This window comes from Symphalangus syndactylus, chromosome 3 (genome assembly GCF_028878055.3).
Source record: "Symphalangus syndactylus isolate Jambi chromosome 3, NHGRI_mSymSyn1-v2.1_pri, whole genome shotgun sequence".
Taxonomy (NCBI): Eukaryota; Metazoa; Chordata; class Mammalia; order Primates; family Hylobatidae; genus Symphalangus; species Symphalangus syndactylus.
In genome coordinates, this window is record NC_072425.2 from 18,009,074 (window position 1) to 18,023,573 (window position 14,500).

Here is a 14,500-nt window from a genome sequence, read left to right on the forward strand (position 1 = left end):
AAATAAGGTAACAGTAACAGAAATGTAATTGTAGCAGGAAATACAAGTATCCCTCTTTAATTCTTAATAAATCAAGTAGACAAAGGATAAGAATCTATAGGTTTAGACAGCTATCAATAAAGCTAATTTAATGCAATACCTATATACTCTACAAATAATACTCCTTCTCTAATGTCTGTAGGACATTTACAAAAATGATAATATATGTGGCTACAGAGAACATCAATAAATTCCCCAAAGCAGAAATGCACAGGGCACATTTGATTACATGTGACTATACAATGGATTACACAATATGATAAAACTAGAAATGTTAAAAGTAGGGGGGAGAAGAGGACAAGGCAATAGGGTAAGAGAAAATTCATAAATTTTATACAAAACTCTGGTATCAAAATTGGCCAACAAAAGAACCCTACAAGCCAATCTCATTTATTAACATAGAAAGAAAAATTATAAGTCACATGACATTCTGGTTTACACACTTTAATCTCTTATGGGTTTGGTACATCATAAGTATGATATGTTGAAGAAACTGAGTTATTGGTCCAATCACACTAGCGGCAAGATCTTAGATTATGGTGAAATTACCATCAGAAAGCCATTTCAGATCTCCCTTGGGTCTCTTCCACTTAAGACTAACCCTGGTGACACACACATCATTACTTGTGCTTCCTTCTACCAGTGACAATAAGTGATGGGAGATAAATCTAGAAAAAGCCGAATGAGACGTCTGCATTGGGGCAGCACTGAAAACTTTAAGTGACGTGTTGTGAGGCACGGTTAAGGAAGGTTGATCTGCTGAAGGACTAAAGCAGGAGAAAGTCTGAAGTAGAAGCTAATTATAAGATTTCAACAAGTATAGTCTAGGTAGTAATAAAAGTAACAGTGGAGCCGGGCACAGTGGCTCACGTCTTTTATCCCAGCACTTTGGGAGGCTGAGGCACGTGGATCACTCGAAGTCAGGAGTTCCAGACCAGCCTGGCCAACATGGTGAAACCCTGTCTCTACTAAAAATACAAAGTTAGCCGGGCGTGGTGGCACACACCTCTAATCCCAGCTACTCGGGAGGCTGAGACAGCAGAACTGCTTGAACCTGGGAGGCGGAGGTTGCAGTGAGCCGAGATCATGCCAATGCACTCCAGCCTGGGCAACAACAGCAAAACTGCATCTCAAAAAAAAAAATTAAAAAAAAAAAAAGTAACAGTGGGTATGGAAAAGGGGTGGCATTGATGAGACTGACAGAACTGGTCAGCAGGAAGATACAGCAGTAGTACAAGGTACAAATGATACCATCAAGAAAGTGAACAGACAACCCACAGAATGGGAGAAACTATTTGCAGATCATGTAACTAACGAGTGACCTGCATCCAGAATACCTCAAGAACTCTTACGACTCAATAATAAAAAGATAAATAACCCAACTGAAAAACAGATTAAGGATTTGAAGAGACATTTCTCCAAAGAAGATATACAAATAACCAATAAGCATATGAAAACCACTCAACATCATTAGTAATTAGAAAAATGCAAATCAAAACTACAAAACACCCCTTCTCATTCACTAAGATGGCTGTGAAAAGTAAGACAGACAATAACAAGTGTCGGTGAGGATGTGTAGGGATTAGAACCCCCATACACTGCTGGTGGGCATGTAAAATGGTACAGCTACTGTAGAAAACAGTGTGACAGCACCTCAGGAAGTCAAACATAGAGTTACCACGTAATCCAACAATTCTCCTAGGTATATACCCAAGAAAAATGAAAACATACGATGTCCACACTAAAACTTGTACATGAATGTTCATAACTGCATTATTCTTAAAAGCCAAAAAGTGAAAAGCATCATAAGCTCCATCAACTTATGACTGGATAAACACACAGGATATATCCTTAGAATAGGATGTTTGGCGATAAAAAAGAAATACTGATAGATGTGACAACACGGCTGCCACTTGAAAACATTATGCTAAATGAAAGAGGTCGGACACAAAAGGCCATATCTTGTATGACTCTATTTACATGAAATGTCCAGAATAGACAAATCCATAGAGACAGAAAGTAGATTCATGGCTACGGGTAGAAGAAATGGGGAGCAACTGCTAATTGGGTTTCTTTGAGGGGAGACAAAAGTTCTAAAATTAGATTGTGGTGATGGGTATACAAATCTGCGAATATACTAAAAAAAAAAAACAAACCTCTTTATTACTTGTGAATTATGTCTCTGTAAAGCTGTTTAAAAAAGAGTAATGTGGCCAGGTGCAGTGGCTCACACCTGTAATCCCAGCACTTCGGGAGGCCGAGGCGGGTGGATCACAAGGTCGGGAGTTCAAGACCAGCCTGACTAATACGGTGACACCCTGTCTCTACTAAAAACACAAAAATTAGTTGGGTGTGGTGGTGGGTGCCTGTAGTCCCAGCTACTCGGGAGGCTGAGGCAGAAGAATCACTTGAACCCAGGAAGCGGAGGTTGCAGTGAGCCAAGATTACCCCACTGCACTCCAGCCTGGGCAACAGAGTGAGACTCCATCCCAAAAAAATAGAAATAAATAAAATAAAAAGTAATGCAAGGCAAACTGATGTACCAATGCCAGCTTTGAATTTCATGACTGAGTGACTAGGAAAATGTCATCATTAATAGGAAATAACAGCAACTACTATTCATGACATACATATACAAATATATAAACTGCTTGATACATTGCACAAAGTCTATGCAAAGTACTTTATATGTGCTGTCTCACTTAATCTTCACAGCAACCCACTCAATAGGTATTTTTTACTTCCATTGTACAGAATTGGAGATAGACAAAAAAGCTAAGCAATTTAAGGTCATATAACTGGTAAGCAGTAAAATTGAGATTTAAATCTAAAGTACTTGTTCAGGCCCACTAGAGCTTAACAGATGGAAAGAAAAGGTGAATATAATTTTTTTTTTCTTTTTTTTTTTTTTGAGATGGAGTCTCTGTCGCCCAGGCCGGAAGGCAGTGGTGCCACTTCAGCTCACTGCACCCTCCGCCTCCCAGGTTCAAGCGAGTCTCCTGCCTCAGCCTCCTGAGTAGCTGGGACCACAGGTGTGTGACACCACACCCAGCTAATTTTTGTGTTTTTAGTAGAGATAGGGTTTCACCATGTTGGCCAGGTTGGTCTCGAACTCCTGACCCTCATGTGATCCGCCCACCTCAGCCTCCCAAAGTGCTGGGATTACAGGCGTGAGCCACCGTGCCTGGCTGTGAATATCATTATAGTTTGAGAGTATGGAAAGTAAACGTGAATATCATTTTCACAAATAATCTAAATAATTTTATTATATACAATGCATTCACAAACTTTAGCACGCTGACCATCCTTAGATTTAAGATGGCCCAAGCCAGGCATGGTGGCTCACGCCTGTAATCCCAGCACTTTGGGAGGCCGAGGCGGGCAGATCATCAGGTCAAAAGATGGAGACCATGCTGGCCAACATGGTGAATCCCCGTCTCTACTAAAAATACAAAAAAAAAATTAGCTGGGCGTGGTGGCCCACGCCTGTAGTCCCAGCTACCTGGGAGGCTGAGGCAGGAGAATCGCTTGAACCCAGGAGGCAGAGGTTGCAGTGAGCCGAGATCGCACCACGCACTCCAGCCTGGGCGACAGAGCGAGACTCCGTCTCAAAAAAAAAAAAAAAAAAAAAAAGATGGCTGGGCACAGTGGCTCATGCCTGTAATCCCAGCACTTTGGGAACACAAGGCGGTGATCACCTGTGGTCAGGAGTTTAAGACTGGCCTGGCCAACAAGGTGAAACCCTGTCTCTACTAAAAATACAAAATTAGCTGGGCATGCTGGCAGACGCCTGTAATCCCAGCTACTCGTAAAGCTGAGGAAGGAAAATCTCTTGAACCTGGGAGTCAGAGGTTGCAGTGCACGGAGATCCTGCCACTGCACTCCAGCCTGGGCAACAAGAGAGAGACTCCATCTCAAAAACAAGCAAACAAACAAAAACCTTAATAAGATACCAGCAGTTAGTGGGCCAGGCGCAGTGGCTCACGTCTGTAATCCCAGCACTTTGGGAGGCTGAGGCCCGTGGATCACAAGGTCAGGAGTTCAAGACCAGCCTGGCCAAGATGGTGAAACCCTGTCTCTACTAAAAATACCAAAAAATTAGCCGGGTGTGGTGGCCGGCACCTGTAATCCCAGCTACTCTGGAGGCTGAAGCAGAGAACTGCTTGAACCTGGGAGGCGGAGGTTGCAGTGAGCTGAGATCCCGCCACTGCACTCCAGCCTGGGCAACAAAGTGAGACTCTGTCTCAAAAAAAAAAAAAAAAAAAGATACCAGCAGTTTTATGTCACTTTGCACATGTATTTTATTTTTTTAATCCAATAGCAACAGTTCTAAAACAAACACACTGATCCCAGCCTGTTCCACTATGCTTCTTAAAAGCTATTTGGCTTTTTTAAAGCAGATGAGGGGCAACATACTGAAGAAATCCTGAACTAGATGACCTTCAAGATTCCTTCCAACTTTGATGAATTTAATAACAGCCACTATTATTCAGCTGAGGAACTCTAAGTAAAATTTTATACGTGATTTAAACACCGATTAAACATCCTAAAAACACAGATGACAGCAATATAATAGGGAAGCAGACCCACCAGCTACTTATTGTGAAGTCCTTCAGAGAGTTCTATAATCAGAGCATATGGTAATTTGCATGCTTACTATAGAAAGCACATTTAAACATAGTAAATGTTGCTTCAGTAAATTTAAAGCCTGGCACAAATGTACAAAAATACCAATACCCTATGCCTACTCTTTACATTAGTGAAATGCTTTAGAGTTCACGAAGCGCACTATGGAAACCTGCATTGCACAACACTCCTGTCTCACTGCATCCCTTTGAAATATGAGTAAACTGAAGCTCAAATTAAAAGACCTGCCAGTGGTTACACATCTCAGAAATGGCATGTCAGGATTCAAACAGCAGTATAACTCCAAATCTAACATTTTTCTAAGTTAAACAAAAAAATCACTTGGCAGAAAAATTTCTCTGACATTAAATGTCCTATCAGTGCAAAGTATGGCATTGGTGGGCCTTAGAAGGTGTAACATCTCTTCAGAAGAGAAGAAAGAATCTTCTGGTCTAGAGGAATTAAAAATCTTAATAAAATACATTATTATTTTTGCTAAAAGAGAAATGATTACAGTAAGTAATTTTAAAAATGGTATCATGAGCAAGTTTATAGCTTACCTAATGCAAAGCTGTATTCCTGGGATAAAGTTCCTTATGCCATGGCCATCAAAAAGCAATATAAATAGAATGAGGAAGAAGAACCCATTTCAGTTTTGCTTCAAATTAAAATCACATTGACTTCTGGAAGGAAGAGTAACAGTGAAAATGTAAAGGAGATGCTATGTACATGTGTATTTGCTAATAAACACTAGAGATGTACATTAGTGGCAGAAAGAAAAGTAATCAAAACTGGCATTTTTGGTTATATTAAATTCCATTCTGCAACTTCGTAGCTCCTGCTCTTGTATTTTTTAAAAAAACAAACTTATTTTGTAATAATTTTAAATTTTCTAAAAAATTGAAAAGACAGTGCATAATTCCCATATACCTCTCATCCATTACTGTGGCATATTCATTAAAACTAGAAAACATGGCCAATGACTATGTAATTTTGCAGAATTAATATATCCTTTGGAAGAGCGCTATTGGTCTCCTGACCATTGTCAATCAGTATTCTTCCATTTTTTTCCTAATTAGAACACTTTGGCCAAATAACTTAGCATAAACTATTTTAAGATGCTTTTAAAAAAAACAAGCCACCTGCTTTATGAAGTTTGATTCATGACTCCCTTCAATTTTAAGCCATGGCTGAATGTTTTACTTAAAAACTTCCAGGACAAACATTCTATTACAGCAAACTCTCTGAGATTCGAAGGAGAAGGTAACATTCGAGAAAGTAACCCCCCATTTATCGATCATCCTTCCATCGAATTTCAATAAAGCCAAGGAAATGTTTTTAACTGTACTCTCATGTGCATTAGAATTCAGGATAAGAAGTTGAAATCAAGAAAGACCGCAGAAACAGCACTCATTTCAAGAAATTAACAACATATCAACAAATTTTAAAAAATATTTTTTCCTCAATATGTTACAAATAAGACAAAAGCCCCTATTCTAACTGCAAATATAAATAGAGTGAAAAGGAAAAGTTCAGGCCCAGCGCAGTGGCTCACACCTGTAATCCCGGCACTTTGGGAGGCCAAGACAGGTGGATCATTTGAAGTCAGGAGTTTGAAACCAGTCTGGCCAACATGGTGAAACTCTGTCTCTACTAAAAATACAAAAATTAGCTGTGTGCGGTGGCGGGCGCCTGTAATCCCAGCTACTCGGGAGGCTGAAGCAGGAGAATCACTTGAACCCAGGAGGCGGAGGTTGCAGTGAGCCGAGACTGCCCACTGCACTCTAGCCTGGGTGACAGGGCGAGACTCCATCTCAAAAAAACAAAAACAAACAAAAAAAAAAGTTCATGAAAATGATACTCTTCAATTAATTTTCAGACATGCATTTTTTCACATTTTAAAATTCCTGAAATCAGAATGTGATCACCAGGTGGCAGTTTTAATAGCTGTCACTGCCTGAGACGATAGAGAACTGCTGAGGTCCTCATCAGTGTTCTTGATGACACAAAGGATGACACTCTAGAAAAAATATGGACACACTCTGAATTGAAAAGTACACAGAAGAGTAGAACTTGGAATGTTAACTTTAATGAACACTTTAACCAATGTATTCTTATTTTTCCTCTGTATATATGTATTAGAATAGGCATTGATACCATGTTTCAGTGTCTAAGTCTAAAAGTGTTTTCAATAATAAAAAGTCTAAACGATAAGAGCGCATTAAGCCATAGTTTAATTAGCAGGGTTTCTCTCTTCCTTGGTGGTACATGAAATAACAGCATCTAGGATTCAATTAAATAAAGTAGTAATTCAGTTGCGATATCTTATTAGAAAGCTTGATAAACTACCTTAAGGGCAAATAGATAGCTTAAATAAGAGATTTTAAAAAACAAAAAAACCACAAAGGCATCCCCCATAACAAAACTCAAGAAATAACACATAATTTTGCATTATAATAAAAGGGCTATTTTTCAGCCTTATGAGTTTTCTTCCTGTGAAAAGCATAATTATCAAGTATCCTACTTATGAGCAGATTCTTGCACTGATTCCAAGAAAGGCGGAGGGAGGAGAGCCAGGGCAGAAAGTAAGTAGAAAGCTTGAGGAAGATTTTAACCAAATTCACTTAACTAAACTTTTCTAAGAACCTCAGCTGTACCCACTGCTGTAAAGAGAGTAGGAATAAACACAGGTTCAACTGTGTTCCTAACACCTACAGAATGAATTTTGAAAAATTACATGTAAAAGGAGCTTATTGGTTTCAGGAGTCTCCAATGAATACTGTTTTTGTTTTTTGTATTGCATAAAATATACATAAAACTTTAAGACTTAACAATTTTAAGTATTTTTAAGAGTCCAATTCAGTGAAGTACATTCACAATGTTGTGCAATCATCACAACCCATTTCCAGACCTTATTCATCAGCCCCCAAAACTCTGTTCTGTAACATTAAGCAATAACTCCTCTCCCCAGCCCCTGGTAAACTATTCTACTTTCCATCTCTTAATTGGTTCATTCTAGGTACTTCATTTAAGTGCTCTCAAACGACATTTGTCCTTTTGTGTGTGGTTTATTTCTCCCGTGGTACTTCTGTAAAGCAAATAATAAATTCCCAATTATTAGGTTTCTTATAATTTAATTGAAAATGCTGACACAATCTCTGAACTAAGCATGTAGTTATCCCAGAAACCCTGCTACGTTCCAGTAGCCCCAAAGACCTCAGTCTGATCCTTCCTTAGAGCAGGCTCCAGAGATCCCTGGAGACCATCCCGTGGTGAGTGGACGGAGCGAAGGGATTTGGGAAGCTGTGCAGGCCTGAAAAACCACAGGCGAGAAAAGGAGAAGACTCATCAAGCTGCTCTGGTCCTAAAATGGGCCTCCTGTCTCCCTGACAAGCTCTCCTGCACTCTGACACTTATGTTGAGCGACATCTGTCAGAGTTGAGGCCAAACTGCGGTCGAGTCACTGAGAGTGTCACCAGTGCAGGGAGCTTCACGGGGTCATGAGTCACCTTCCATGGCTCAGAGGTCTGGGCAGCCCTGCCCCACCCAGACAAACTCAGTTAGGAAAGAGAAACAAGAGGAAAAAACAAAGTTGGCAGAAAGAGAGAAACAGACAGATGGCCAAAAAGCCAGACTGACAGGCCCTGAATTAGAGTAACGGCTGAGTGGCAGAGACAGGGTGAACAGACACAGAAGCAAGGTGGAGACAGATATAAAACAGGATCCAGATACCCCGACAAAGACAAAGTGGAGAGAAATATCAGGTTGACAGGGACCTAGCTGAAAGACAAAAAGGGCAGGTTACAACAGGTGACAGAGACAGCAACGGGGGTTGCTGAATGTTTTACTTAAACAGAAGATCAGCGAAGTCCAGGAGCAGTCTTTCTCCCAGCTCAGCTCGTCAGGCCTCACGCATTGGTGGCTCGAACCCGAGGCCGTCAAGCCGCGCCCACCCTACGCCCCCAAAGGCCAGCGGACGGACGGGGGCGGGATCTCTAAGCGCTGTGGCCGGCGGAGCTCCGCGGCCGCGAGGGTGACCTTGGGCAAGAGGCTGCCCCAAAGGCCTTGGTGTCGCGGTCTGCGCGCCGTGTGGGCAGGAGACTGCGGGATTTGGAGCTGGAGCGCCGGGACCCCAACCTCCCGCGCGGGGCTTTGGCATGCCGGTCCACGGAATGGGCCTGGCGGAGCCAGCGGCGCGAGCGTTGGGGCCTGCAGAGGAGCCCTTAACTCCCCTACCGACTTCTCCTCCCCTACCCTTGCCGCCCGTGGTCCTGGCCACGCAGTACCTGCCAAGGGCTCAGCGCTCACATACCCCGCCCGAGAGATCCTCTCCGCCGCCGGCGCAGGCCTGTTCCAGCCTCCGCTGCCGCAACAGATTCACCCTGTACCTTCAGCCCCCGGAAATGCTTCTCGGTCCCGCCCCCCGAAGCTGACAGTGCTTCCGGGGGTGCGTCAGAGAGAAAGCCGAGTGCGCATGCGGGACTCACTGTCTGAGCTGGGCGTCGGGAGAGAGCGCAGAGGTAGCGGGCGCCTGCGCAGTACAGTCTGGAGCGGGTCAACTTTAGGGACTGACTACGCTGTTGAAAATAGGGGAGTAGATACCGAGTTCTAAACCTTCTTGAAACCTTGACATAGGCCAGGCGCGGTAGCCCACGCCTGTAATCCCAGCACTTTGGAAGGCCGAGAGGGGATGATCGCTTGAGGCTAGGAGTTCGAGACCATCCTGGCCAACATGGTGAAACCCTGTCTCTACAAAACATACAAAAATTAGCTGAGAGTGGTTGCGCGCGCCTGTAATCCCAGCTACTTAGGAAGCTGAGACAGGAGAATTGCCTGAACCCGGGAGGCAGAGGTTGCAGTGAGCCGAGATCACGCCACTGCACTCCAGCCTGGGCATAGAGCAAGACTCTTAAACAACAACAACAAAACAAACAAAAACACCTTGACCTTCTCCGTCTCTTCTCTAAACAAACAAACGAACGAAAACCTTGACCTCAGTTTGCCTGGCGGAGATTATCTCCAAATCCGTTTCTGCCTTCACAGCACCCATCCCGCTTTTTGGCGTGTAGTAGATGCTCAGTAAACGTTCAATGAAAGGACCAGTGCCTTTCCTTGGGCTGCATTGTGCTGGGCACTGGGGTCACACAGATGGTGGGACAGAAACAATCTCTCTAGCCTCCAATTCTCCCACTCCCTCCCAAAACCCTCCATACCTCTTCTCGCTGCTTTCTTCCCCATTGCCCCACCATGTGAGTGTAGAAGAGAGAGAGATCTTTAGCAGTGGGACTCTTACCTTTGGACCCGTTTACAGACCAAGTACCCTCTTTGTAGAAGATCTAATTGATACCTGAAATCCAGGCAGCTGAAGAGATGTGGTCATAATGCCTTCTGGATTTAGGGTGGATGTTCTCGTGGGGCCCGACATGCCCGTTTGATATTGTCTGTCTCAGTTTAAGCTGATTGGTTTCCCAGCTGTTATGCCTGTCTTGCTTGTTGTAGGGCCCTAGGACACAGGAGTGTAGCTTTCCTAGAGAATTCTACCCAAAAAAAAAAAAAATTTTCTAGAAAACAAAATGAAAGAAAACAAATATGGAAGCACAGAAATGGGAATGGATGCAGAACAGCTTGTCAAAGATTCTGCTTCAAACATGTATACTCCAGGTCCCCCGCCCTTTTTTTTTTTTTTTTTTTGTGACGAATTCTTGCTGTGTTGCCCAGGCTGGAGTGCAGTGGTGCAATCTTGGCTCACTGCAACCTCCACCTCCCAGGTTCAAATGATTTTCCTGCCTCAGCCTCCCGAGTAGCTGAGACTAGAGGTGTGCGCCACCATGCCTGGCTAATTTTTGTATTTTTAGTAGAGAGGGGTTTCACCATCTTGGCCAGGCTGGTCTCGAACTCCTGACCTCATGATCCACCCGCCTCAGCTTCCCAAAGTGCTGGGATTACAGGCGTAAGCAACTGCGCCCAGCCTAGTTGAGTATGCTCTTTAAGTGTTTTGCTACTTTTATTCCTGCCTCTAAGCAGACCTGAAGTTTGGAAGTTCAACTGCCATCATGTGCCTATGAAGTGGTAAGTAAATGCTAAGGCTGGCAAAGCAGGAAGATTGAGAGAACCTAGGTCCCATATTACATTAGGTCACAGTTCCAGCTTTGGACACCCTTAAGTGTTTTGTTGCATGAGCCAAATAAACTTCTTACTTGGACTTTATTTCTGGCAATATTGAGGACTATATATTTCCAAAAATTACTACAACAAAATATGTAAAATTGCTAGAAGAAATATTTAGAATACCCTCTTAAATGCATGGATACACTTGCAAAAAAAAGTCAGGAAAATTATCTGAAGCTAGGAGGAAAACAAGAACACAAGCCTAGGAAGTCAAACAATTGATGTTCAGAAATTATGCAGAGGTACAGTCTGCATCTGTTCCGATCCATTGGTGTATGTCCTGTACTGACAAACATTTTCAAAATTATCTCTGGAGATAGGTAAACACTGATACTGCTACCAGCTATAGGAGCATTCGCCTGGGTCCAGGCAGGATAAGAGTCAAATTGCAACATCAGGTTGGTACTCAAGAAGAAATATGTCCTCAGGTGAAGGATAAACTATGGTGGAAAAAAATCTGCCATACAGAGGTGGGCAGCAATTAAAGATGTCTCTCTGTGCCTTGGCTCTGAGCAGAAGGGGAAAACATTCCCCTGGAGGATTCATGGCCAAAAAGTCTGACTATCAAATGGCCACACAATTTGCATAGTTCAAAAGCCGACAATCACTTTAATTTGAAATGAACCTGGGTAGGTGGTGCCTACAGTATTTGGCCAAAACAAACACAGATCTTCTCTGGAAGAACTCACTGGCAACCCAGGTTTCAAAGAATTCCCACAGATAGGGTTCTAAATAAATATGAACTCACAACCAGAAACCACAAACACCCTGAGGAAATAAGCAGAGAAGACAAGCAGTAGAGGTGGATCCACACTAGCTTTAGATATTAGGTATTTTAAAACCAGAATATAAAACAAGCATGCTTAGAAAAACAAAGGGGCTAAAAGCACAAGTGAATATCAAGAAACTCTTGAAAACTTGCCAGGCAGCCGGGTGTGGCAGCTCACGCCTATAATCCCAGCACTTTGGGAGGCTGAGGTGGGTAGATCACCTGAGGTCAGGAGTTCGAGACCAGCCTGGCCAACATGACGAAACCGCATCTCTATTAAAAATACAAAAATTAGCCGGGCGTGGTGGTATGCTCCTGTAATCCCAGCTACCCAGGAGGCTGAAGCAGGAGAATCTCTGGAACCTGGGGCGGGGGCAGAGGCTGCAACAAGCCGAGATTGTGCCACTGAACTCCAGCCTGGTGACAGAGCAAGACTCCATCTCAAAACAAAACAAAAACAAAGAAATTAGCCAACTGTGGTGGTGGGAGTCTGTAATCCCAGCTACTTGGGAGGATGAAGTGGAAACATGAGATTTAAAAAAAAATCAAGCTATACACGGTTTAAAACACAAACCTGAAGAAAATTTCAGGCCAGGCATGATGGCTCCCGCCTGTAATCCTAGCACTTTGGGAAGCAGGTGTATCACTTGAGCCCAGATGTTTAAGACTAGCCAAGGCAACATGGTGAAACCCCATCTCTACAAAAAATGGTGTGGTGGTGCACACCTGTAATCCAAGCTACTTGGGAGGCTGAGGTGGGAGGATCACCTGAGCCCAGGAGGTTGAGGCTGCAGTGGGCCATGACCTTGCCACTGCACTCAAGCCTGGGCAACAGAGTGAGACCTGTCTCAAAGAAAGAGAAAAAAGAAAGAAAAGGAAAAAAAGAAAAATTGAACTAAAAGAATGGCAAAAGAGATTCTGTGCTGGTTAAATTATATTAACATTGGATAAATAAGGATAGGTGTGGCAGCTCATACCCCTAATCCCAGCTCTTTGGGAGGCCAAAGTGAGAGGATCACTTGAGGCCAGGAGTTTGAAACCAGCCTGGGCAATATAGTGAGACCTTGTCTCTATAAAAAATAAAAAAATTCAGACTGGGCAACATAGTGAGATGCTCTCTCTTCAAAAAATAAAAAAAATTAGCCAGGTGTGGTGGCACACATCTGTGGCCCCAGCTACTCGAGAGGCTGAGGTGGGAGGATTACTTGAGCCCAGGAGGTCAAGGCCACAGTGTGCCATGATTGCACCACTGCATTCCAGCTTGGGCAATAGAGTAAGACCCTATCTCAAAAAAAAAAAAAAAAATGCCAGTGTGGTGACAGCTGTAGTCCTAGGTACTCAGAAGGCTGAGGCAGGAGAATCGCTTGAGCCCAGGAGTTTGAGGCTGCAGTGAGCTATGTTCACGTCACTGCACTCCATCCAGCCTGGGCAACAGAATGAGATTCAGTCTCAAAAACCAAAAAACACTGGATAAATAGACTCTAAAACAAAAAGCATTTCTAGAAATATGTGGTAGCTTATATTGTTGTTTTCAATAATTTGGTGGCTGTTCCTGTGAGAGGCTTTACTTCCCATCCCATGGATGTCAGGCTTGGTCACTGAAAGGTGAGTGGAGGTTGAGCATGCACTCCTGAGCACAGCTTTCAGAACCATTGCTCTCTCCCTCTGCCACAAGAAGAGCGTGTCCCAGATGGGATTGATTATTCTTCCTGCCTGGGTCCCTGGATGAAGAGAATATAGAATAAAGAATGGATAGTGCCACAAATGACACACATAAGTCATACAACGTAAGTGAGAAATTAACCATTATTGTAAGCTGCAGAAATTTTTGAAGGTAGATGTGTTCAGGTAGCTTTCACTAATGTATTATTATTTTTTTTTGAGACGGAGTTTCACTCTTGTTGCCAGGCTGGAGTGCAGTGGCGCAATCTCGGCTCACTGCAACCTCTGCCTTCCAGGGTCAAGTGATTCTCCTGCCTCAGCCTCCCAAGTAGCTGGAATTACAGGCGTGAGCCACCATGCCTAGCTAATTTTGTGCTTTTAGTAGAGACGGGGTTTCTCCATGTTGGTCAGGATGGTCTCGAACTCCTGACTTCAGGTGATCCACCTGCCTCGGCCTCCCAAACTGCTGGAATTACAGGCATGAGCCACTGCGTCTAGCCTCACTAATGTATTATAAAACATGCATCATTTCCAGGTGGGCACTTTAAGAATGAGTGCATGATTCATGCTATCATGCTGTTACTGTGGCCTAACTTAGCAAAAGATGGGTACTACAAATAGGTGATTTATAATGAGAAAAGGTTCAGCTCACCAGGAGGACATAATACTTCTAAATTGTATCCATATAAAAATATAGCTTCAGGCCGGGCACGGTGGCTCACGCTTGTAATCTCAGCACTTTAGGAGGCCGAGGTGGGTGGATCACGAGGTCAGGAGATCAAGACCACGGTGAAACCCCGTCTCTACTAAAAAAAAAAATACAAAAAAATTAGCCGGGCGTGATGGCGGGCGCCTGTAGTCCCAGCTACTCGGAGAGTCTGAGGCAGGAGAATGGCGTGAACCCGGGAGGCAGAGCTTGCAGTGAGCCAAGATTGCGCCACTGCACTCCAGCCTGGGCGACAGAGCGAGACTCTGTTTCAAAAAAAAAAAAAAAAAAAAAATATATATATATATATATATAGCTTCAGGCTGGGTGCAGTGGCTCACTCCTGTAATCCCAACACTTTGGGAGGCCAAGGTGGGTGGATCACATGAGGTCAGGAGTTCAAGACCAGCCTGGTCAACATGGTGAAACCCTGTCTCTACTAAAAATACAAAAATTAGCCAACCATGGTGGTGCACGCCTGTAATCCCAGCTACTTGGGAGGCTAAGGTAGGAGAATCACTTGAACCCGG

At 43.4% G+C, this 14,500-nt stretch overlaps 1 protein-coding gene across 5 annotated transcripts in view; it reads right to left on the reverse strand.

Annotated features, from left to right (window-relative positions):
• Positions 1–9,099, reverse strand: part of ZBTB43 (zinc finger and BTB domain containing 43) — a 33,202-nt gene extending 24,103 nt beyond the window's left edge. The window contains exons 1-2 of one of the 5 annotated variants that reach the window (XM_055271059.2): positions 8,978–9,099; positions 5,226–5,348 (exon numbers count right to left, since the gene is read on the reverse strand). The gene's annotated coding sequence lies outside the window, so the exon portion shown is untranslated. Of the gene's footprint in view, positions 1–5,225; positions 5,349–8,513; positions 8,920–8,951 lie in introns of those variants that run through there. The other 4 variants (XM_055271056.2, XM_055271060.2, XM_055271055.2 and 1 more) reach the window with 4 other exon arrangements.
• Between the last annotated feature and the right edge of the window lie 5,401 nt (positions 9,100–14,500).